Here is a 23,640-nt window from a genome sequence, read left to right on the forward strand (position 1 = left end):
TTTAGTCAACTTTTAAAATGTTTCCAATTCTTAATCTTTAAAAGTGCTTCAGAAGTTGAGACTGGGCAATAGTGTGTTCAAAACATAATTGGATATAAAACCATAATTAGCCCTTTGTGTGCTGTAAAAGGAACTCTTAAAAAGGCCCTTCATTCTCCAGAAACAATGCAGAGCATCACTTGTACTTTAATAACAGTTTATAAATGTGTTATTCAGATGTGGTGATATTCTGCTTCATAGCATTGTTTTTTGTTGCCAGTGGGTATTGAAGAAGAAACTTTGAGTTTGCAATGTGTGTACAAATATTTTTGCATTCTCAATTTTTTCTTAAAAAGAAATTTCTTACCTTGCATCAAACAGCAAAAAACCTGACACAGGGAGCTGGAGCTTGATCTTGGTCACCTCTTTTCAAAAAAAAAAAGAAAATTTGGTCTGTCTGTGGCCACTTGTTTAGTCCTTATTCCTAGTTCAGTTGCTGCAATGATATTTATGTACCTGTTCAGAAGGTTTGGGACATCTTGGCATCATCCCCACTTTTAATTTTTAAAAGAGCCATAATCTCCGTTCAGCTTGTTTATATCATACTAAAAACATTGAAATTTGTCATGGCAGCTTGCTACATCATGGCATATTTTGTTGGAATGCCACTATCTGCTTACTAGTCAATTCTGCTGTGGTACAAAAGTTGTTTCCCAGTATGAATATTAACAGCACCACTAACTGTAGTCTGGATTGAGTGGCCAGATAAATTATGAAGTGATTGCTGTAAATTCGCTTCACAAATCTTTTCTTTAACATTTCACCTCTTAATCTTGGTGAGTTTCATTAGTTAAGCACAAAATGTGTTGCTTCTTTACCAAAATTCACAAATTGACAAAAATGTTTCACTGCTTCTCAATTTGAGTGGTATAAACTTGTTTGGTATTTGAAACACATGCCAAATTCTCATGGTAATTTGGCTGAACACTTGTTCTTTTTGTAGCACTGTGTTCATGGCAAAGCATGATTCTAAATTGGTCTGAACTGACTTAAAATATCCAGACAAGAGTTGGACCATCTCAGAATTATTTTAATAAATAATTGGTGCCACCTCCAATACTAATTTGACTGGTAAATAGTCTGCTGTAGGGAGCTGGAATAATGATGTAACACCTTTTTAACATGGTAAAAGGTTGTAAGGTGCTTCTCAAGTGCATATCAAAAAGAAATTTGTCCCAACTTGGGCAGATGGCCAAAAACTTGGTCAAATAAAATAAATTTGAGCTGAATCTTTAAGGGAAGAAGGGATATAGGTACAGAGGGGTTTAAGGATGGAATTCCAGAGCCTGGGGCCTATACAGCATGATCACCAATAGTGGCATTACTTAAAATTGGGGATGATCAAGAGGTCGGAGATGGAACAATGTAGATCTCTAAGGGTTGTGGGTATAGATGCAGGGTTAAAGACAGAGGAAGGGATTTGAAAGCAAAAATGAGAATGTATACATCAAGACATACTGAAACAGGAGTTAATATGGTTCAGGAGTCACAAGGTTGGGTAAACGGGATTCTGGTTTTAATTGGTTCTATGAATTATTAGTAGTATGGGACTATTCACTGTCATTTTATGTTCCAGTGCATATGGATACATGTATATGGTTCCTTTATGTAACACCTTATTAACATTGTGACGTGATCTTTATAACAAAGGAAACGGAATATAAAAGTTAAGAAGTCTTACTGCAACTGTACAGGGCATTGCTGAGACTGGACCTGAAATATTGTGTACTATTTTGGTCTCCTTAAGGATATATTTGTATTCGAGGAATTCCACAGAAGGTTCACTAGGCTGACACCAGGAATGAAAGCCTTGTTTAGGGTTCTCAATTCCGTGATTGCTTTCAGGTTGCATTCTGGGCGTACCTCCATGTTGCAATCTTTAAAAGAGCGTAAAATCACTGACAAATTCAGAATTTCTATGTTAGTGTGCGTGCGTGGTTTCCAGAGGAGTAATGATGGTGAATGCTGACAGTTTCACCATTCCTATTGCCACATTTGGGCTGTATACTCTGCAAAAATAGATGGCATTAATAATGAAAGGTTAGGGTAAAGTCAACTGGGGAAAAGCGGTTTATGTCAGTGAATTAGTAATTAGTGGAAAATCTTTTATAGTCTTGTCCAAAACTTGGGTATTGCTGTAAAAAAAAACAAACTTTTTTTTTAGTCTTGAAATCATCAGTAGAATTTTCGAAAAAAATACTGAAGTAAAGGGAAATCAACATTCACACACAGTATGAAAGAAGAATACTGATGAGCTGGCAAGCGGACAGTGGTACAGGCAGTACATGGAGATTGCAACAGGAAGTCATTGTTGACTAGTTCATTCTCCATAGCAACACCTCAACCAATTATTTCTCATAAGATGTAAGAGCAGAAATAGGCCATTCAGCCCATCAAGTCTGCTCTGCCATTCAATAAAGTTATGGCTGATCTGATAATCTTCAACTCTACACTACTGCCTTATCTCTATAACTGTTGATTTCCTTATTGATTAAAAATCTGTATATCTGAGCCTTGAATATATTTAACAACCCAGTCTCAACAACCCCCCTGCAATAAAGAATTCCACAATTTCACTACTCTCAGAAGGAGTTCTTCCACATCTCTGTCTTAAGTGTGTGAGCTTTTATTCTGAGATAATGCCATGTGGTCCTAGACTCTCCCATATGGGGAAACAACCTCCCTGTCAAATCCCCTAAGAATCTTGTAGGTTTCAACAAGGTCTGCTCTTATTCTTTTGAATTCCCGTGAGTTTAGGCCCAACCAACTCAATCACTCATGGAAGAGTTCCTTCATACCGGCATCAGCCCAGTGAACTACTTCTGGACTGCTTTCAATGCCGGTGCATCTTTCTTTGGATAAGGACCTCAAAACTGTTCAGTCTTCCAGTTGCCATCTGACTAGTGCCTTGTACAGTTTCAGTGAAACATCACTAATGTTATACTCGCTTCCCTTTGAAATAAAGGCCAATATTCTATTTGAATTTCCTATTACTCACTGAACTTGTTGCTACCTTTTAGGATTCATGCATGAGGACTCCCAAACCCATGAGTTCTGAAGCCTTTTGCAGTTTTTCTCCATTTAAATAATATTCAGCTCCTCTGTTCGCCCTGTCAAAGTGTATAGTCTCTCATTTCTGCATATTATACTCCATCTGCCAAGTTTTTTTTATTCACTTGTAGGACATGGGCATTGCTGGCTGGCCATCATTTATTCCCTGTCCCTCGCTGCCCTTGAGAAGGTGGTGGTGAGATGTGTTCTTGAGCTGCTGCTGTTCATTTGCTGTAGCTTGACACACAATGCCCTTGGGGAGGAGTTCCAGGATATCAACCCAGCGACAGTGAAAGAACAATGACATATTTCCAAGTCAGGCTGTTGAGTGGCTTAGAGGGGAGGATGCAGGTGGTGATGTTCCTGTGTATCTGCTGCCCTTGTCCTTCCAGATGGAAGTGGTCATGGGTTTGGAAGGTGCTGTATGAGGATCTTTGGTGAATTTCTACAGTACATCTTGTAGCTGGTACACACTGCTGCTTCTGAGCATCGGTGGTGGAGGGAGTGAATGCTTCTGGATGCAGTGTCAATCAAACTGGATGGTTTGTCCTGGATGGTGTCAAGCTTCATGAATGTTTTTGGAACTGCATCCTCCAGGTGAGTGGGGAATATTCCATCGTACTCCTGACTTGTGCCTTGTAGGTGGCGGACACGTTTTGAGAAGTCAGGAGTTAAGTTACTTGCCACATTATTCCTAGTCTCTGTCCTGATCTTGTAGCCACTATATTTTTGGTGAATCCAGTTTGGCAACTCTCAGGATGTTGATAGTAGGGGGATTCAGTGATGGTACCAATATTGAATGTCAAGGGGAAGTGGTTAGATGGTCTGTTATTAGAGATGGTCATTGCCTGGCATTTATTGTGCAAATGTTACTTGCCATTTGTCCACATGCTCTGAAAAGGTAGTATGTATCAAGGGAATTGTTGGAAGCACCGTGGGTGGTGTCAAATTTTGTTTCAATTGAAGGTAAAAAAGTATATGTAAGGTTTAGGAAGTCAAAATTGGACAGGCCTGTGAGGAATATAAAGAAAGCAGGCAAGAAATCAAGCTGGGAATTAGGAGAGCAAGGAGAGGCCATGAAATGACCTTGGCAAATAGGGTTAAAGAGAATTTCAAGGCATTCTTTACACGCATTTAAAAACAAGAGGATGGCTAGGGAATTGGTAGGACCACTCGAGGATGAAGGAGGGAGCTTGTGCTTGGAGACAGAGGATGTGGGGTGGGCAAGATTGGGGTGGCATGGTGGCTCAGTGGTTAGCACTGCAGCCTCGCAGCACCAGGGACCCGGTTTCGATTCCACCCTCGGCCGACTGTCAGTGTGGAGTTTGCACGTTCTCCCTGTGTCTGCGTGGGTTTCCTCCGGGTGCTCCAGTTTCCTCCCACAGTCCAAAGATGTGCAGGTTAGGTGGATTGGCCATGGTAAATTGCCCATAGTGTCTCGGGGTGTGTAAGTTAGGTGGATTAGACATGGGAAATGCTGGGTTACAGGGAAAGGGTAAGAGAATGGGTCTGGGTGGAATGCTCTTCGGAGGGGCAGTGTGGACTTGTTGGGCCGAATGGCCTGTTTCCACACTGTAGGGATTCTATGATCACAAACGAGTGCTTTGCGTAGGTATTCACCCAGGAGAAAGACATGGAGGATAGTGAGATTAGTATGGAGCATGCTAATATGCTTGAGCATTTTGAGATCAAGAAAGGTGTGGTATTAGGACCATTTGAAGAGCATTAAGGTGGTGAGTCCCCAAGGCCCGATGGTACTACCCCAGTTTATTGAGAGAGGTAAGAAACGAGATTGCTGGGCCCGTGACCAAGAACTTTGTACCCTCACGAGCCACTGGCAAGGTCCTGGAGGACTGGCAAGTAGCTAATATTGTTTCTCTGTTCAACAGGGAACTAGGAATAATCCAAGAAACTGTAGACCAGTAAGTCTCACATCAGTGGTTGGGAAGCTATTGGAGAAACTTCTAATGGATAGGATTTAAGAACATTGGAAAAAGCATGCACGGGATTCATGGTAACTTAGCTGGGGGCAGGGGGGAAGCAGGAAGTTGGCACTTGGTGGAGATGCTCGTTTGAAGGGTCAACACCGGCACGATAGACTGAATGTTCTCTTGCTCAGTAACAATTCTAAGATTCTGTGCTATTGGCATGCCCCCATCACTCTTTGTTGATTCAGGCTGATCACCTGGCTTGATGATAATGTTAGAGTGGAGGATATATCAAGCCATAACAGTTTATGACTGAGTACATTTCTGTTGCTGATGGCCTATAACCCCTCATGGATGCCCAGTCTTCTGTTGCTTGATCTGTTCAAAATCTATCCCATTCAGCATGGTGATAATGTCACAGCACGTGGTGGACCGTATCCTCATTGCTAAGGTGGGACTTCATTTCCACAAGGACTACAGTGGTCACTCCTACTGATACATCTGAACAGATGCAGCTGCTGCAAGTAGATTGGTGAGTACAAGGTCAAGTATGTTTTTCTGTTTCATTGTTTCTCTCTCAATCTCTCAGTCTAGTGTAGGTGCTATATCCTTTAGGTCCCATCTGCATGATCAGTAGTGGTGCTACTGAGCTAACTCTAGGTGAAAGATATTCAAGTCCCCCGCCCAGAGTACTTAGGGGCTACCTTGCTAGAGGCAGCATGGTGGCTCAATGGTTAGCACTGCTGCCTCACAGTGCAAGGTACTCGGGTTCGATTGCACCCTCGATCGAATCTGTGTGGAGTGTGCACATTCTCCCCGTGTCTGCTTGGGTTTCCTCCCACAGTCCACAAAGATGTGCAGTTTGGATGGTTTGGCCACGCTGAATTGTCCATAGTGTCTATGGATGTGCAGGCTAGGTAGATTAGCCATGGAAAATGCATGGTTATTGGAATGGAGTGGGTCTGGATGGGATGCTCTTCAGAGGGTTGGTGTGGACTTGATGGGCCAAATCGCCCCCTTCCACAGAGTCAGGATTCGGAGTAGGTGGCTCCTGCAGAAAAGTTGATAACTGGGTAGGCTCGAATAATGGGATAAAGTGACAGCAAATGCAGCCAGAGTTCCTTCAGTTGTGTCTAAAAGGTATAATGGATGTGCGCAGAAGCTCATCTCTCACAGTACTCTTCCTACACAGGTCCCTTGTTCAGGCTAGTTGTCCATGACCCAATGTAGGCAACATTTTCACATGGTCTTATTTGTTATAATTCTGCATTTACCTACTCCAGGATTAGCTTCCCCAAAGAAAAGCTATCTGAATTGCCCTACTATGTCTCTTGGAACCAAGTTACTCAGCAACGTACGGAGTTGAGCTTTTAATCTGCCCCATCAGCAGTTCAGAGGGAGACAGTCCTGGGGAGAGCAAGGTTGAGCGGTAAATGATCAGATCAGTAAGAAAATCTCTTTTCACTGTCTGAATTGCTCATTCTGCCTTGCCATCAAACTGAGGTTATCCAGGTTAACTTGTGACATGCTGAAAGCCGAGTGTTGTTTTAAATGCTTTGAAAATCTCATGAGCAAACCATGGACTGTTGTTGCAGTAGCAACATCCAGAATACTGCGAGTGGCAAACGTTTCCCATAGGACTGTCACAACCATTCTAGCAGTATCAGCAGTGCTATCAAGCAGCAGTTGCTTTGCGAGAACCTGCTCACGACACTTGTTTTGGTTTCTGCCAGGATTGCTCAGCACATGACCTCACTACAGCTTTGGTTCAAACAAGGACAAAAGAGTTGAACACCAGAGTTGAGGTGAGAGTGACTGCCCCTGACATCAAGGCCATATTTGGTCATGTGTAGCATCAAAGAAAACTGGAGTCACTGGAAATAGGACAGGGAGGGGAACTCTGTGCTAATTAAAGTCATATCTGGCATACCTGAAGGTGGTTGTGGGTCAGTCGTCTCAGTTCCAGGACATCCCAGCAGGAATTCCTCAGGGTAGCATCCTAGGTGTAGCTTCCTGAATGATTCTCCACCCCTCCTCCACCACCACCAGCTGTGCGCCACCCCCGCCCCACCCCGTCATCTTAAGGTCATACGTAGAATGCTAGCTGATGGCTGCACAGCATTCGACACCATTCACAATACTGAAACAGGCCATGTCCAAGTACAGATAGTTCTTCTATAATGTGATAGTTGCGTTATTTTGTGACCTCGCGCTATAGAAAACTGCAATAGACAATTGCGTTATAAGGAAATAGCTATACAAAATCGCTATACCTGTACAGCAGAAAGTTCGCATTATCCAAACAGCTATTCATCAATCGTGTTACAGCCAAATTCACATTAATGAAACACGGGTTATAGCAGAACTACCTGTACTGAAAACAAAAAATGCTGGCGATCACAGTGGGTCAGGTAGCATCCATGGACAGAAAGCAAGCTAATATTTGGAGTCTGGATGACTCTCCATCAGTACAGATTCTCGCATCTGTAGTAATTTGCTCCCACATGTCCAAATACTGCAAGACTTGGACAATATCTCATTTTTGGGCTGAAGTGGCAAATGACCATCTCCAACAAGGGGATATCTACTCAATTGTCCATTGACATTCAATTATCATCGCTGAATGCCCCATTTCCAAATCCTGTGAGTCGCCATTAACCAGAAGCTCAGCTGCATTGGTCATATAAACACAATGTCTACAAGGCTAGGAATGCTGCGGTGAGTAACTCATCTCCTGACTCCCTAAAGACTGACCACCACCTGAGGCACAAGGCAGGGCTGTGCTGAAATGCTCCCCACTTGCCTGGATGACTGCAACTCTAATCACACTCAAACCTGACACCATCCAGAACATGGCAGCTCACATTACTGAACCGCATCAATATTGCCTTCAACAGCATTCAGTAGCTGTGGTGTGCACCATCCACAAGCCCCGCAGAAATTCACCAAGGCTCCTTAGATAACTTCTTCCAAGCCCATGGTCACTATAATCTAGAGTTGTTTTCTACCAGTTTGTCATGACAAAGGGAGAAATGTGCCGTGAAATCTTCGCATCTATGTTTCAATCTTCGCCAGAGCCTTGGTGTTTACATTTGTCACCATGCATGTGCAGGAGAAGGGAAATCTGCTTGATACTGAAAAAGTTGAAAACTGATCCAAAAGTTCAAGGGCAGCAGATATGTTGGGTACACCTCAAGACCCCACCAAACCACTCACCAGTCTGACTTATATATCGCCATTCTGTTGGTGTCACTGGGTCAAAATCTGGAACTATCCCTAATGTCAGTGTATCTACACCAAATGGACAGCAGCATTTCTAGAAGGCAGCTTCTTGTGGATGATTAGGAATAGGCAATAAATGCTGGCCCTTTGACACTCCTTTCCAATGAATAAATTATTTAAAAAAGAGGATCATTTGTTGTACATTGCTTCTTGAACAGTTTATTACACTATTTTTCACTGTTATATGAATGCTCATTCTACAGTTAGATCCTCTTGTGATTGAAGAAGTTAAAGTGACTGATTTTATTTGAAAGGCCAATGACAATTCTATGAAATGATCTCAGTTTCCATAGCTGCATGGATCTGTATATAAAGTGTAACACATCTGATATTCTTCCCATTTAGTAAAGAAGTCTGTTAGCGTGGTCTGCATTTGATTTGCTGTCGACCTAGAAGGTGTTTGAAATCTTAAGAACTTCCTGAACTATAAAATGGATTCCTAAATATAAATTCCTAAACTATAAAGCTTTGTTTCCCAGTTTTGAGATTGGTGAATTTTGTTACCTTGTCTAATTGTTAACAGATGCTTAAAGGTGTCAATTATTTATTTCATTTGGAAGAATATTGTTAGGATTTTGATCTTGTATGCAGTACTTTATTTCTTGTGGTATTCTTAGCACATGAAAATTGTTAAATCCTTATTGTTCTACTATAACTGAAAGTTGTCCACGTTCCTGCTGTTTCATTGTGAAGTTCAGTTTTTCTTTTTCAATATGTTGTCTTCATGGAGACTAGTGAATATTTTCCATTTCTAAGATGGCTGGAGCGTATCTGAAGGATCTGTGGATAGAGCGTTCTTAAATAGCTTCACTCAATATGATTCAGTGATTTTTATGACTATCAAAGATGGATTCTGTGATATTATTAGCGCCAATGTTTTTGAGTTATTTTCAAGCAGACTTCTACACCAGATTCACGTTTTCTTCTGATTTTTTTTTTGTATTTTAATAAATAAAATCAATATCCCATCTTAGATGCTGAATAAAATTTTGAATTTGTCATTCAAACTGGCAAAGTAAAGATAACATTAATTTCAGTGTAAGGATTCAGATGGTTTAAGTTGTAATAACAATTTTTACTCTGCATTTTTTTTCTCCTTTTTTCAATCCTATTTTCTTAAAGCCTGAAGAATTACCTTCATTTAGTCTTTTGACATGTTGAGTAAATAGTTCATTAATTTGTTAACTCACTATAACTTGTGCTCCACAGCCTTGTTTTTTAGGTGAAAACAAAACTTCTAGGTCTCTTCCCTTAAGCAATCAAATCTGCTCTGGATGTCCAAAAATTGGCCTCTTTTGACAGGTATTTAATTCAGATTTATCTGCTTAGCTATTAGTTGGCTTTTACCACTCACTGCTTTTTTGAAAACTTATTTTGCCTTTTTACTGAGTGTAAAAAAAAAAAAAAAAAGTTTTTTGAGACATACTGTATTCTGGTGGTTTCTCTGTATGAACTTTCTATTTCGAGATAGTTGTTCACAAAGGTTTTTGTAGTTGTTGCTTTGTGGGATTTATTGGTAGTCCCTCATTGCTCTTGAGAATTTGATGGTGAGTTGCCTTATTGAAGTCAATTTACTGTAGGTAGACCTATAATGCCCTTAGGGAGGGATTTCCAGGATTGTGACCTAGTGATAGTGAAGGAATGGTGATATATTTTCAAGTCAGGATAGTGCATGACTTAGAAGGGAACTTGTAGCTGGTGGTGTTCCCATGTATCTGTTGCCCTCGTCCTTCTAGGTGGAATTGGTTGGGTGTTTGGAAGGTGCTGTGTAAGGTTCTTTGAATTTCTGCAGTGTTTCTTGAAGATGGTACACATTACTGCTACTCTGGTGGAGAGAGTGGATCTTTGTTTTGAGAATGTCAAGCCAATCGAGTCAACTGCTTTGTCCTGAATGGTGTCTGTTGTGATTGTAACAAGGTCAGCCAGGCGGACCTCATAGAATATGAATTCCCTGATTGGGGCTGTTAATCTGGTCCAATCAGGGAGCCCTGTCTGACAGATATGGTGGCTCAGTGGTTAGCACTGCTGCCTCACAACACCATGGACCTGGGTTCAATTCCACCCTCAGACAACTGTCTGTGTGGAGTTTGCACATTCCTCCCGTGTCTGCGTGGGTTTCCTCCGGGTACTCGGGTTTCCACCCACAGTCCAAAGATGTGCAGGTTAGGTGGATTGGCCATGTTAATGACCGTAGTGTTCAGGGATGTGTAGCTTAGGTGGGTTATAAGGGGATGGGTCTGGGTGGGATGCTCTGAGGGTTGGTGTGGACTTGTTGGGCTGAAGGGCCTGTTTCCACACTCTAGGGATTCTATGAAATTCTATGAACAGATAAGAACAGGAGCGTCAGACATCCTGTTCACTCTGAGAGAGTGTCAAGTACTATGCATGTGTAACTAAAGGGTGACTTGATGGGATACCGGCCTCTGTGAAATTATTTGAAGTGATGAGGAAAAAAGGATGCTCCTAAAGAAATTTGCTCGCAACAGTTGTCTGAGTTGGGGCATGCATTTCCAGCATCATACCATTGTTTAGGAAGCTTGACTCATTTGATCCTGCTGTCAAAGACTGGGCCCAGGATGTGGAAAGAATATTTTCTTTCCTGGCAAATGATACTGGGGCAGATGAAAAGCAATGAGTAATTCTCCTGACAGCTTCTGGACTTGCAGCTTTTCAGCTTATTAAGAGATGTGGAAATTAAACTAAGCTTTGAAGAGCTTAGATCTTTTCTCGTAGTTTTCAAACTTCATTTTGCTTTTTTTTCGTTTTCTATTTCTACTGTGCAATTTCAGAAATGTAGCAGGTACTCTGTAATACACTGCAACTAACAAAATACACAATCCTTTTGCTCAAAAACAATATATAAATTTGATATTACCTAGATTACATTTGTACACAAATTACCTAACTCCCAGAACCATCTAGACAGAGGTCATTTCAGCTTTATTGAAGGAACTTTCTAATCAGCCTCACTGCCACTACAGGTTTCTTGGTCATATCAACTCCAAATTGGAAAATGCCAAAAGCACAGAAGGGGCACCTAAAAAGAATTCAAACACGCAAATAAAACATAACATGAAAGATATTTTAAGCAGCGCGTAATTTACACAATCAAAATGGAATAACTAATGGGCAAAAATTGCAATATTGTTTTATGAAATAAGAGTGTCAAAATACTTGTATATTTAGAGAAAACTAAAGGAAAGATTTCAGTATCTGAAAGGGTTGTGCAGTAAACACTGATAATTGTAAGTAAATATGAAATGAGGAATAATTAAACAGATGAATGTGACAAAATTGATAAATTGAGATCCAAATTATTTTTACTGCAAAATATTAAAGGATGCAAACGTTTAAACAACAGAGACATGAACAGCTTTCTTCCAAGAGACTTGGAAAGGAATGGAATGCAGAATGGCCAATGTTGCACTTCTACTAAAAAAAAATACAATGAAATAAGTTGGGAAATTTAAGACTGGTTCGGCTCACATCACAAAGGAAACACCAACCCCATTGCATCTTCCCTTCTTAGCTGATTAAATTCAAATGTGACCTTGTTTGTAAATCCAGGAAAGTTCTTCAATAGGAGTTGCTTCCTTGAGATCCGGATTCCACTGTGGACCGGAAATTTGTACCTTCCAAGCACATCACAGCATCATGAGTGTTTATGGGAGTTTGTTAAATTAGAAAGTTCTTGATGTTTATCAAACGATGAAAGAAACATCATTGTGAAATAACAATTTTATCTTTAACCATTACTGCTCTTAAATGACTTACTGCATCTCATTGCTTCTGTACATTTTCTAAGCTGTTATTGATAAGAATTGGCAGGTAGGCATCAGTCAGCTGGTGTGTACATTTTCACCTTTCAACAAGAAGGCACATGAGTCATTCCTTTTAGTATAAGATAAGAGGATAAATTAACTTTAGCCGTGTCATCATTCCAGGCTGTAAATCAGAGCAGACTTTGCTTAGATTATTACCATGTATTCAAGACGCAAGTGATGGGAATCATAGGTGGTAGACTTGATCTGCATCACCAAACTTTGCAAGGACAATCCAAAATTGATCCATTATTAAAACACTGATTCAAAAACGTCTACCTTTATCCAAAGCACTCTATACTCTCCCAACTCATTGTAAAAAGATATTTCTATTAACTTGATTCTCTTCAGGAGCCTCTTAAATTGTCTCTGATCCAGTGAAGTCCAATAAGGGAAATTGTTGTTTCTTCACTCTAGCAAATCCTTCATAATTTAAAAAATACTGGCCTTTTTTGTTTCGACTAAAAACCTACATCTCTAACTGTGACTAAAATCCCAAAATGTCTTGCATTCACAGGTCAATGATTGGCCTGAAGCATGACATCTTTCTGTTTTCAAAACATTTACCGGCGTATTTTGATTTTATTTTAGAACTGCAATATCTGCAGTATACTCAAAACATCCTGTTCACTAGTTTTTAACATATTACTTTCAAGTAATTACTGTTTAGTTTAAGTTATGATCTTTTACTGTTCAAATTTCAATTTCTAAGCAGACTTTACTCTGAAAGAGACTTTTCATTGGCTTATAACTTCAGGTAATGATTAGTATCAAAAGTGATTAAGATTATAGGAAATTGGAGATGATAACATTTGTGTGATTATTTTTATTTCAGAGGCAAGTTTCTGAAATATTGTGAAGCTAACTTCAAATTATTTTTGCTCTGTCAGAAAATATATTTTATAACATAAATGTTTTGCCAAACAGCTAGAAATAAACACATCATATCTCAAGAAAAGTCAAATACTGAAGCAGTTAGCAGAAAATTTCAAAAGGACTCTCTCTCTTTTTGGATCAAAATTGTTAGTAATATTTAACAAATTCAAATGGGTGCATTTCCATCTTAAAACATGGAAGCAGGCAATCCATTTCCAACGTGCTGCCGAACTCGAGAATAAGTTCATAATTACAATATCTGAAATTTGTTGAATAGTTTGACATGGGAGAATGATAGAGCTAGTGGTAGAGAAAAACACCTGAAGCCGGAAAGAAGAAAAGGAAGTCAATGAACAGGTTACATTTAAACTTAAGGTACACATACAGCAGCAATAGGATGCTGAAGGGGAGACCGAGATTCAAAGTGGGTGATAGGCAAAGGAAAGATGCTAAAAGTATTTGGAGGTTGCATAAATAAGTTCACTGTTCATAAAAATGTGGTTTTCTTCCTTTAAAACTTGAAATTATGCAGTATCAAAACTAATTTTTCGAATTATGGTCTTTTATTTCTATAGAAATTTTTGAATTTGGCCTTATTTTCATCATGAACAAATGGGCATTCCACTGTAATAGGGTTCTCCAAATTAGAACATTTCCAAGAACGGTATCCCACAGTTCCTCATTATAATCAAATAATTGACCTATTGCACATAGACTGTTTTCTTAACATGGATGTATTGTTTTGCAGTTTTATTCTTTACGTCAGATTTACTTGTTTTTAAAAATTACTTTCAACAGACCAAAATGTTCTGAAAAAGCTAACTCCATTATGGGTTTCCTATTTCCAAACCCTTGGCCTTATTTATAGAGACATGTTTTCCTTCATCTAATATAAACCTCCTTTCACAAATACTTTCTCTTCACGTTCCATTCTTGCTGGTAGTCTTCTGTCTTTGATTTGGCACTTGACTTGCTTCACTTTGCTTCATCTTCAACTAAGTGCAAACTGGCAACATTCCCATGTTTATTTAAACTGCCTCTCCCCTTCCTCCTCACTGTCAACTACCTGGCTGACCTTTCTTTCTGTCATCTGCAAACTTGTCATCTTCCTCACCTTGCCCTCCCCCCACCACACTCTGATCTAAACATTTAGATCAATCTCAAACAATAAGAGACTCAGCACTGATCCATGTGGTATACCACTGCTTGTCAGTCTCCAGTATCACAAACAGTCTTCTAAAGCCACCCTCAGTTTCCTGTCACTAAGCCAATTTTAGATCCAACTTGCCAAGTTACCCCAGGTCCCATGAGCTTTTCCCTCCTTGTCAGTTTCCCATATGGAACCTTGTCAAAGGCTTTGCCGAAATCCATATAAATTAAGTCAACTGCCCTACCCTCATCCAAATGCTTGGTTGTCTCCTTGAAAAATTCCACGAGATTTGTTAGGCATGACCACCCTCTGACAAAACTATGCTGACTATTCGTAATCAAACCTTGCTCCTCTAAATGGAGATTAATTTTTCCCTTAACTATTTTCTTGAGTAGTTACCCCAGCACTCAGTTTGTGTTCTCCAATTTGGAAATGGGTTATAGGAGATTTCTTTATCAAAATTAACTGGAACATTTTGTTTAAAACGGAAACAGATATCGAGAAAGTGAGGAGTCAGAAACGAACCATGTGAAATTGAGAGCAGGACGGAAATTGAAAGTAGAATTGATAATTTTATTCAATTCCAGATGAGACAGGGAACTGGTGCCAATTATGTCATCAACATGAGGGAGAAAGAGTTGTGGGATTGGAGTGAGGAATGTTGCACCTATCCCACAAAGACTGGATCCCGTGCAGGTACTCATAGCTGCACCTTTGATAATGACGTGACAACATATCTGCATTATTCAAAAAGAGTTGGTGAGAATGAAAAATGAGTCCCAGAAATGGAAAAGTACCTTCCAGGAAAGTAAAAAGTAGATCTTATGAATATCTTACAAAGAGCCTTTTTAAAAACTATTGACTCCAGTGCAGTATTTAAATTTAGTCTCTTTGATTATGGGAAATTAATTTTCTACATTTTGTTTTTAGATTTGGCTTGAATTGTTAATGAGCTGGAAACCTTAATTACAGGTTTTACTGGTATTTAATGTTAATTTAATGCCCTGGCCAATCATTTATATTTTCTTTTAGATTCTTTTGTTTCATTTAAGACACATGATTATTCCATGGTGAAAGCAGTTACAAGTCAAATCAAAATGCTGTTGTGTCCTGTGTATAAGTATTTGCAGGACCTTAAATAACAATCTGTGCTCAGAGCAATTTTCCATAGAATCCATAGAATTCCTACAGTGTGGAGATAGGCCAGTTGGCAGAACAAGTCCACACTGATCCTCCGAACAGCATCCTAACCAGACCCATTACCCTATCCTTTTCCCTCAGCACTGCATTTCCCATGGCTAATGCACCAACTTGCATGTCCCTGGACATTATGGGCAATTTAGCATGGTCACTCCACCTAACCTGCACATCTTTAGTTTGAGATAACACAGCGTGGAGCTGGAGGAACACAGCAGAACAGGCAGCATCAAAGAAGCAGGAAAGCTGACTTTTAGGGTCAGGACCCTTCTTCAGAAAATTGTTTTGACCAGCGTTGATTTTCAGATAGGCAGAAGATAATTGACTAGATAGTAGCAAAGACATACATATACATTTAACTAATTTGCAGAGAAGCAGCTCTAAGATAATGTGAGCACTCTTTAAAACTTAATCCTTTGGCGTTTGCTGACCTCAATCAGATTCCAGTTAATTATATGGGTAAGGTGGAACAATTCTCTCTCCATTACAAAGTGTTCAGGTTTAATTACAGTCTGTGACTTTGCCTTCGGCAGGTCAGTCTTGACAGCTGGGTCGTATTGCCTATGCTGTAGTCATGTTCCAGCCTCCTTATCCTTGACCTACATCTTTTCTAATTGCTGTACTTCTTACGCACGTGCAGATTAAAAAGAATTGTCTTCTTATCTTCATTTTTTATGCATTTGTACTATCCACATTCTGCAGCCCACACCTTGGGGTCACTGAAGGTTCTGTGGATAGATTTTTGGATGATGAGTTTTTTTTAGGCTAAACAAAATTTTAAAAATGCAGATCCTGAAGTAAATTGTGCAACAGCATATTTGTGCAACATTTTTCAGTTCCTAATGAATGATTTTGTTACAACCCCTCAAACATATATTTTAAAAATAAAGTTTACAAACACCTTATTTGTTGCATAGATAACTTAGATTCTCAACAAAACCTTTCAAATGAGGTAGTTGAAAGTTTAATGTAGTTGTATCCTTTAAGATGATTGAAACTAGGGTCCTGAATCTAAAAAGAAGAAATTACAATGGTATGAAGTGGTGGTTGGCTATGAGACTGGAGGATGTTACTTAAAGGGAAGTGCTAATATGAAGAGCATTACCACTCTTATTCAAAATATAGAAAATAATACAAAGTTGCATCTTTCTTAACATGTTTATTACGTGTGGAAAATGCTTGAAAAATGTCAGCCTACCTCAGTGTTCTGGGAAGGCAGCAATACAGTTTTTCTTCAAACGACTATTAACAAAACAAAATTGTTATTAACTTGTGGGATGTGGGTGTTGCTGACTGGGCCAATGCTTATTGCCCATCCGTAATTGTCTGAGAGAAGATGGTAGTGAGCTGCTGCCTTGAACTTCTACAGTCCATTTGGTGCAAGTACACCGACAGTGCTGTTAGGGAGTGAGCTCTGGGATTTTGTTCTATGGTAATGGTGTTAATTCTGAAATTTTCAACTCACTTTCAATCCAGCAACAATGAAGGAATAAAAATACATGTTTAAAACAGAATGATGTATGACTTGGAGGGAACTTGCATCTTCTAAGTTTTCATAATGCTGCTTTTTTTCCTTCCTTGTTGAGAAATTTGCAGGGCTTCAGAGTGGTGTTGAAATAGATGTGAATTTATACAGTATATCCTGTAGATGGTATACTACACAGACCAATGATAAAGGAAGTGGATATTTGACTTCAAGGACATAAACATAAATCTGTTTGGCAGTTCTGTCCTGTATGGAGCTACATTTCTTCAGTGGGTATGCACTGACTCTATTCCACTCCATTGTCAATGTCTGAGGATAAAGCAGACCAGTTACAAGGCTTGTATTATATTTTTCCTTGATTTGAGCTTCTGACAACATTTTTTGCCAACACCAAGATCACCTACTTCAAATTTGTATCACCTATCTCCGCCCCTGCTGCAAAAACCTTCATCCATACTCTTCTTAACCTTCTAGATTTGATTGTTCCAGTGCTGTCCTGGTTGGTTTCTCGGTTTGTACATTACATAATCTCGAGCACAACCAGATCTCTGCTCCGCATAACCTATGTCTTGTCTTATTCACTTATTAAATTATGCTTATTGACTTGCATTGGCTTTGGCCCAGCAACATCTCCCGTTTCATTCTTGTTTCTCAAATCAGTCTCCTCCTCCACCTTCCATATTTGCTGATATATAATATATCCAAGCCAATTCCAGACATTACAAGATAGCTAATCAAATGAATTCTTTGAACAAATGATTATATTTGAAATGAACAGATTTGGTCCAAATTAACCTGTTTTGAATATTTTGGCTGAACTGTGAGACACAAACTCATCTGTGTACAGTGGCTACAATTATATATAGAGGACTTTAGGAGTCTTACCACTGATAAATTTTCTGAAACAATCGTGACGTGTCAACCAAATTGTGTCGTATCTTTCATTTAGCCCAATTTTTATCACTGACGATACTATCATAAAAATACAACAAACTAGAAAAATCGCTGCTTTTTGTGAGTGTATTTGATCTCCTGCAATAAATATAAAAAAAACATTGTAGGCAAAAGAATGGTGTAACTAATTTTCTATATTTAGGACTGCATTGTTGTAGCATGCATTATTTTACATGATCAGTGGACTGCTAGGAACACACAAGCTCATTGCTTGGTAGTTTTAAAGTTTCAATTCTGTGGTGAGGGAAGAGAATTGTTCTAGAAATAGCATCAGTCTGTACAAGGGAAATTTAAGGAATGATAATGTGGCAATTGTTTGGAAGACAATTTGTCAATACTTTCCAGCTAGGGAAACACTTACCATAAAGCAAATCAGCTGTGAAGTCTCAACCATAAGTATTTGGCAAACAAGTTCAATCTTTAAAGTTATTTTAAATACAGTTGAATGATTTCACAATAAGTCAAAAGCTGAAAACTGAGTTCCCAGGTTGCGTGCAGTACAATTCCCGTGGCTTTTTTTATTGGGAATTCAAATATATCATTTATGCAAGTACATTTCAACTGACTCAGTTTCACAACATATTGTATAAATCCTCTCAAATTGCTGGAGAAAGTCAGCAGGTCTGGCAGCATCTGTGCAGATAAGGCAAAGTCCATGTTTCGGGTCCAGCATGCGCAGATTTTTAAAAAATGTATAAGGCCTTTTCTAGTTGTGCAGTATTGTTCTCTGCTTTGTTACAAAACTAAATTATTCCAATTGAGCAGGTATATTTGATAAAAGTATGAAGTGCATTAATGACAATAGAGATACTTGCTAGGAAAAGACTCTGTAATGACTTTAAGGAAGATATAATCATTGTGGCAAGAAGACTTTGGACTTAAGCTCCAAATACTGCATTAAAATGAAATTTGAATTACCAAAGGAGTGCTAACATATGAAGAAAATAGATGTTAATTTGCCTGTTCCTTGGATAGATGAATCCCAGAACATCATAAACCTTTGCCTTTTTGTCATTGATGTCTCATCCGTTTTAGCATAACAGCATAACTCTTTTGCGCTCTGTCACTCACTCTCACTTTTCAGAGTCCTTGCTTTGAGAAATATCATAAATCTGTACATCATAATTGTTCCTATAATTATGATCAATCAATAATTTAGGGAACAAGGTGTACAAAATATTTGAAGTTTATGATTCACAAATTTTAAAAAGACAATTGCTGTAAAATTGAAACAAAATTTAAAAAAATCTCGCATTAGTTTAGTTTTCATGTTTATCATGTTCTCAGGATATCCTATAATATTTTACAGCCAATTAAAATCTGGCACACAAACTTAAAAAAAAAAAATGAATAAGTAATCTGGCTTTTGATGCTGCTTGAAGTCATGTCTAGGATACCATTGACAAATCACCTATTCAGATAGTCATGGGATAACTTACATCCACTTGAGTGTTGTCAGTAGAAAGGAGTAAAAATAAATTTACATAGCTGGTATTGCAACTGTGTAAATTTACTTTGTATTCCGTATACGTGCACCTTTTTTTCTCTGCAGTGGAAAGATTTCAATGCATAGTAATATGACCTGGTTCTGATTCAAAATATTTAACGTAAGCCACAATCACTGTTTTCAAAACAACTATAATTTGAAAATGGTGTTGCATTCAGTGAGCGTGTTTTAAGATTAACTCTGAATGTAGTACATAGCTGTTCCTTGGATACACGAATCCTGGTACGCAATGAACCTTTTGCCTTTTTCCCTTGTGCCATCTGTTTTGTATAAAATAGCTGTAACTGGTGGATTCGAATCTGTCTTTCTCTCCCTCTCTCTCATGATAACATAATGTTTGGAGGGGCTAATGATTCAGTGATAAATTATTTTTTTTCAAGCATTGCTGCCTGTTAAGAGCCACACAATTCAATACCAGGCTGATGGGTTCTCTAGGAATTATTTTTGGGAGGCAGTCAGTACTGTAAGGCATCTATACTGTCAGCATATGCACATAGGTAATGTAAATGAAGAAAACAAGGCCAGCACAACTGCTTGAAGCTGAAAACCCTTGGCTCATTCCGAAAGACTTGTTTTCATTTTATGAAAAGAATTCGCAAATGTTTTTCATTCTTTCCTGGAATGAGAGAGTTACTCTCAAGGTCAATCCTTGCTAATCCCTAATTTTCCCTGAACTGCTACAGTCTATTTCTGTAGGTACACCTACAGCATTGTCACTGATTTCCAGAATGTTGACAGTGACAACGAAGGAACAGTGATATAGTTTCGAGTCGGTGGTATGTGGCTTGGAGAGGAATTTGCAGGTGGTGGTGATCTTGTGCCTGTCTTGTTTTTCAAGGTAGTAGAGATTGTAGAATTGAAATGTGCTGTTGAAGCAGCCATTTTGAATTGTTGCAGTGCATCTTGCTTATAGTGAAAATGCTCAATGTTGTGGATGCAATACTGATCAAGCAAGCTGCTTGCTCTTGGATGGTGTTGTGTTTTTTTTGTGTTTTTGTAGTCATACTCAAGCCAGGCAAGTTGAGAATTTCTTATTGTTCCTCTGAATAACACTGATCACCACACTGCCTTTCAAATGTGACAGACTCTGAGAAATCAGGAAATGAATTACTCCCCACAGAATTCCTCATTTCTGTGCTCTTCTAGCCACTGTAGGTAAATGGTCATTGGTTTGGCTGCATTGAATTTTGACAAGCTCTTTCTGTAAGATCAACTGAGTGCCTGTTGTTTGTGGGGTTTTGAAGTTTGAAAAAAGATAGCATCGAATTGTCGTACTTTCACAGGCACAGATGACCAAATTTCCTACCTTTTATACTTTCTCAAATCTGATCAGAAAGACTTTGCTTCTAGCAATGTGTAACCAATGGCCAAGATTTTCCACCATTTAAGCACAGTCCTTCCTTAAAAGTGATGAACTTACACAGACCATCTGCACTCTAATAATTGTCTTACTAGGTAATAAACAGATCTTTGAGGCACTTGAAAGTAATTACTATACTGTAGACAATGGGTTCCTCTTCCATTTCAGACCTTAATGATGTTTATTGGGTGTTGAATTGTTGGCCATGTGCCACAAACTAAGTGCAATGATGCCTATTTCCTTTGGATGTTGAACTATTTAATGGGGTTAATTACTTGTTGCAACGTGCCATCCAACATCAAATACTTAACTTTCCCAGACAGTTCCCCAAATGTTTCTTCTCACTGGTAGTTCACTTTTAGTCAAAAACATGTTTTAAGTGCAGACGAATGACTTTTCAGCTGGTACAGTTTGACTAATGGCTGACAACTGTTCTACTTGCTGCACATTTGAAATTCGAGTATGAATTGAAGTACCTGTTTGGAGAGTGCTTGTGTACATCTGCTTAGTCTGGAAAATCAGTTGCGATGTAACTAACTGGAAATCATTCACTATTGGACAGAAACAGAATACCTGAATCAGTGAGTACAACTTGCATTTATACACTACCTTTAAAGTTGACAGGAGACTTTGTCTGATTGACAGAGATATTAGGCAGATGATCAAAAACTTGGTTCAGGTTGGTAGGTTTTAGAGAATGACTTGAAGTAATAGAGGTTTAGGAACTCAATTGTGAAGGCTCATGCCCATAGACTTTGAAAGAAATCATAAAATTGTCTCAGCAGTCTGCTGAATAGAAACTGGCAGCAATCAATTGAGTAGAAACGTAGGGTCAAGAGGGAGTGTAATATATCTTGGACTTGAATTCTGTAACAGATTGAATCTTTACTGCTTGTGTTAAGATCTCTGACTACCTTAGTGTATAGTTTAGTTGTTTTCTTTTTGTCTAATAAATTTATTTTCTATCATTAAAGAATGACTGAAACCATGTGTAAAAATGTTTCAGTGCCCATCCACCACATTAACTAAAATTAAAATAAAACATGTGATCCATCAAGCCAGGTTTCAATCTGGGACATGTCCAGTAGTACCATTAACTGGAATTATAACTGCAGTTGTTTGTATTGTGTCATATTAGTTTTGCCATGGCTAAAATTTTATGTAAAACTCTACCTTTGCATACATGTAAATGACATCTGAAAGGAAACTTGAATACATAGCTGAAAAATTGTCTGTAGTTTTAGAGTTAAACAGCATAGAAAAGAACCCTTTGGTCCATCTTGTCTGCATCAACCAGGTATCCTAAGCTGATCTAGTCTCATTTCTTTGAACTCTGTAACGTGTACCCACAGTGGACCTGACATTCTGACATAGGCGTGAAATGAGAAATTGGCATAGCCATACAACCATAGCCATATAGCATAGCTATTCCTTACAGGAAGGGGGAGGCAATGGCTCGTGGTATTTTCACTGGACTGTTAATCCAGAGACCCAGATAATGTTCTAAGGACTAAGGACCCGGGTTCGAATCCTGCCTAGGCAGATGGTGGAATTTGAATTCAATAAAAAAAATCTGGAATTAAGAATCTAATGATAACCATAAATCCATTGTCGATTGTGAGATAAACCCATCTGGTTCACTAATGGCCTTTAGGGAAGGAAACTGCCATCCTTACCTGGTCTGGCCAATATGTGACTCCAGACCCACAGCAATGTGGTTGACTCTTAACCGCCCTCTGGGCAATTAGGGATGGGCAATAAATGTGGCCTAGCCAGCAACGCCACCATCCCATGAATGAATAAAAAAAAAGACAGGCAGATGGACAGAGGGGGCAAAGTTTCCTTGTTAGTAAGAAGTGATATTAAATAGATAACAAGAAGTGATATGGAGTCATAAAGCGTAGGATCTGTATAGGCAGAGTTGAGGAAACACAAAAGAAAAAGAAATACCTTGATGCGAGTAGTGAACAGGCCTCTTAGCAATAGTCAGGTTGTGGGGCAGAAAATAAATCAAGAGATAGAATAGGCATGTAAAAAGGTACAGTTACAATAATTATGCAAGACTTCAGTTTGCAAGTGGACTGGGAAAATTCAGTTGTTAGTAGATTTCAGGAAAAGGAATTTGTGGAATGTTTACAAGATGTTTTTCTGAAGCAGCTTGCGGTAGACCCCACTAGGGAACAGGCAATTTTGGATTTGGTGATGTGTAATGAGCTTAAGGTGAAGGAACGCTTGGGGGACAGTGACTATAATTATTATGATATAATTCATCCTGCAATTTGAGAGAGAGAAGCTGGAGTCAGCTGTGATGGTATTACAATTGAGCAAAGGTAACTACAAAGACATGTGGGAGGAATTGGCTGGAAGGGAAGCCGAGCAGGGAAAATGGTGGAGCAGCAATGGTAGGAGTTTTTAATTCGAGAAGCACAGCAGAAATTCATCCCAAGGAACATGAAGCATACTAAGGGGAAGATGAGGCAACCATAGCTGACAAGCAAAGTCACGGACAGCGTAAAAGCAGAAGGGAAAAGCTATACAATGTGGTGGGAAGCCTTTAAAAACCAGCAGAGGATAACTTAAAAAAGCAACAAGGGAAGAAGATGAAAAATAGTAAGCTAGGTTGTAATATAAAGGAATTTTGCAAGCCTTTTTTTTTTGTTATCCAAAAAGTGAGAGAGAGAGGCAAAAGTGGACTTTGGATCACTGAAAGTGAGGCTGGAGACGTAGTAATGGTGAACAAAGAAATGACAGAGGAACTGAATAGGTACTTTGCATCAATCTTCACAGTGGAAGACACCAGCAGCATACCAGAACTTCAAGAGAATCAGGGGCACCGTCTGAGTGAGAGGACCTCCTCATCTCGGTTCTAAAAGGGAGGAATTTCTTCAGCAATAGAGTGGTAGCGCTCATTACCAAAGAGGGTTCTGAAGGCCAAGTCATTTTTCTTTTTAATTCATTCACTGGATGTGGGCATCACTGGCTAGGCCAG

General features: G+C 39.0%; 1 protein-coding gene across 3 annotated transcripts in view; it reads left to right on the forward strand.

The window, feature by feature from the left end:
* Positions 1-23,640, forward strand: part of enox2 (ecto-NOX disulfide-thiol exchanger 2) — a 200,381-nt gene that overhangs the window by 3,746 nt on the left and 172,995 nt on the right. The window contains exons 2-3 of one of the 3 annotated variants that reach the window (XM_048604978.1): positions 5,421-5,550; positions 9,510-9,602. The exons of 1 other annotated variant lie outside the window; for it this stretch is intronic. The gene's annotated coding sequence lies outside the window, so the exon portion shown is untranslated. The remainder of the gene's footprint in view (positions 1-5,420; positions 5,551-9,509; positions 9,603-23,640) is intronic. One more of the 3 variants, XM_048604979.1, reaches the window with a different exon arrangement.

This window comes from Rhincodon typus, chromosome 14, assembly GCF_021869965.1.
Source record: "Rhincodon typus isolate 14 chromosome 14, sRhiTyp1.1, whole genome shotgun sequence".
Taxonomy (NCBI): Eukaryota; Metazoa; Chordata; class Chondrichthyes; order Orectolobiformes; family Rhincodontidae; genus Rhincodon; species Rhincodon typus.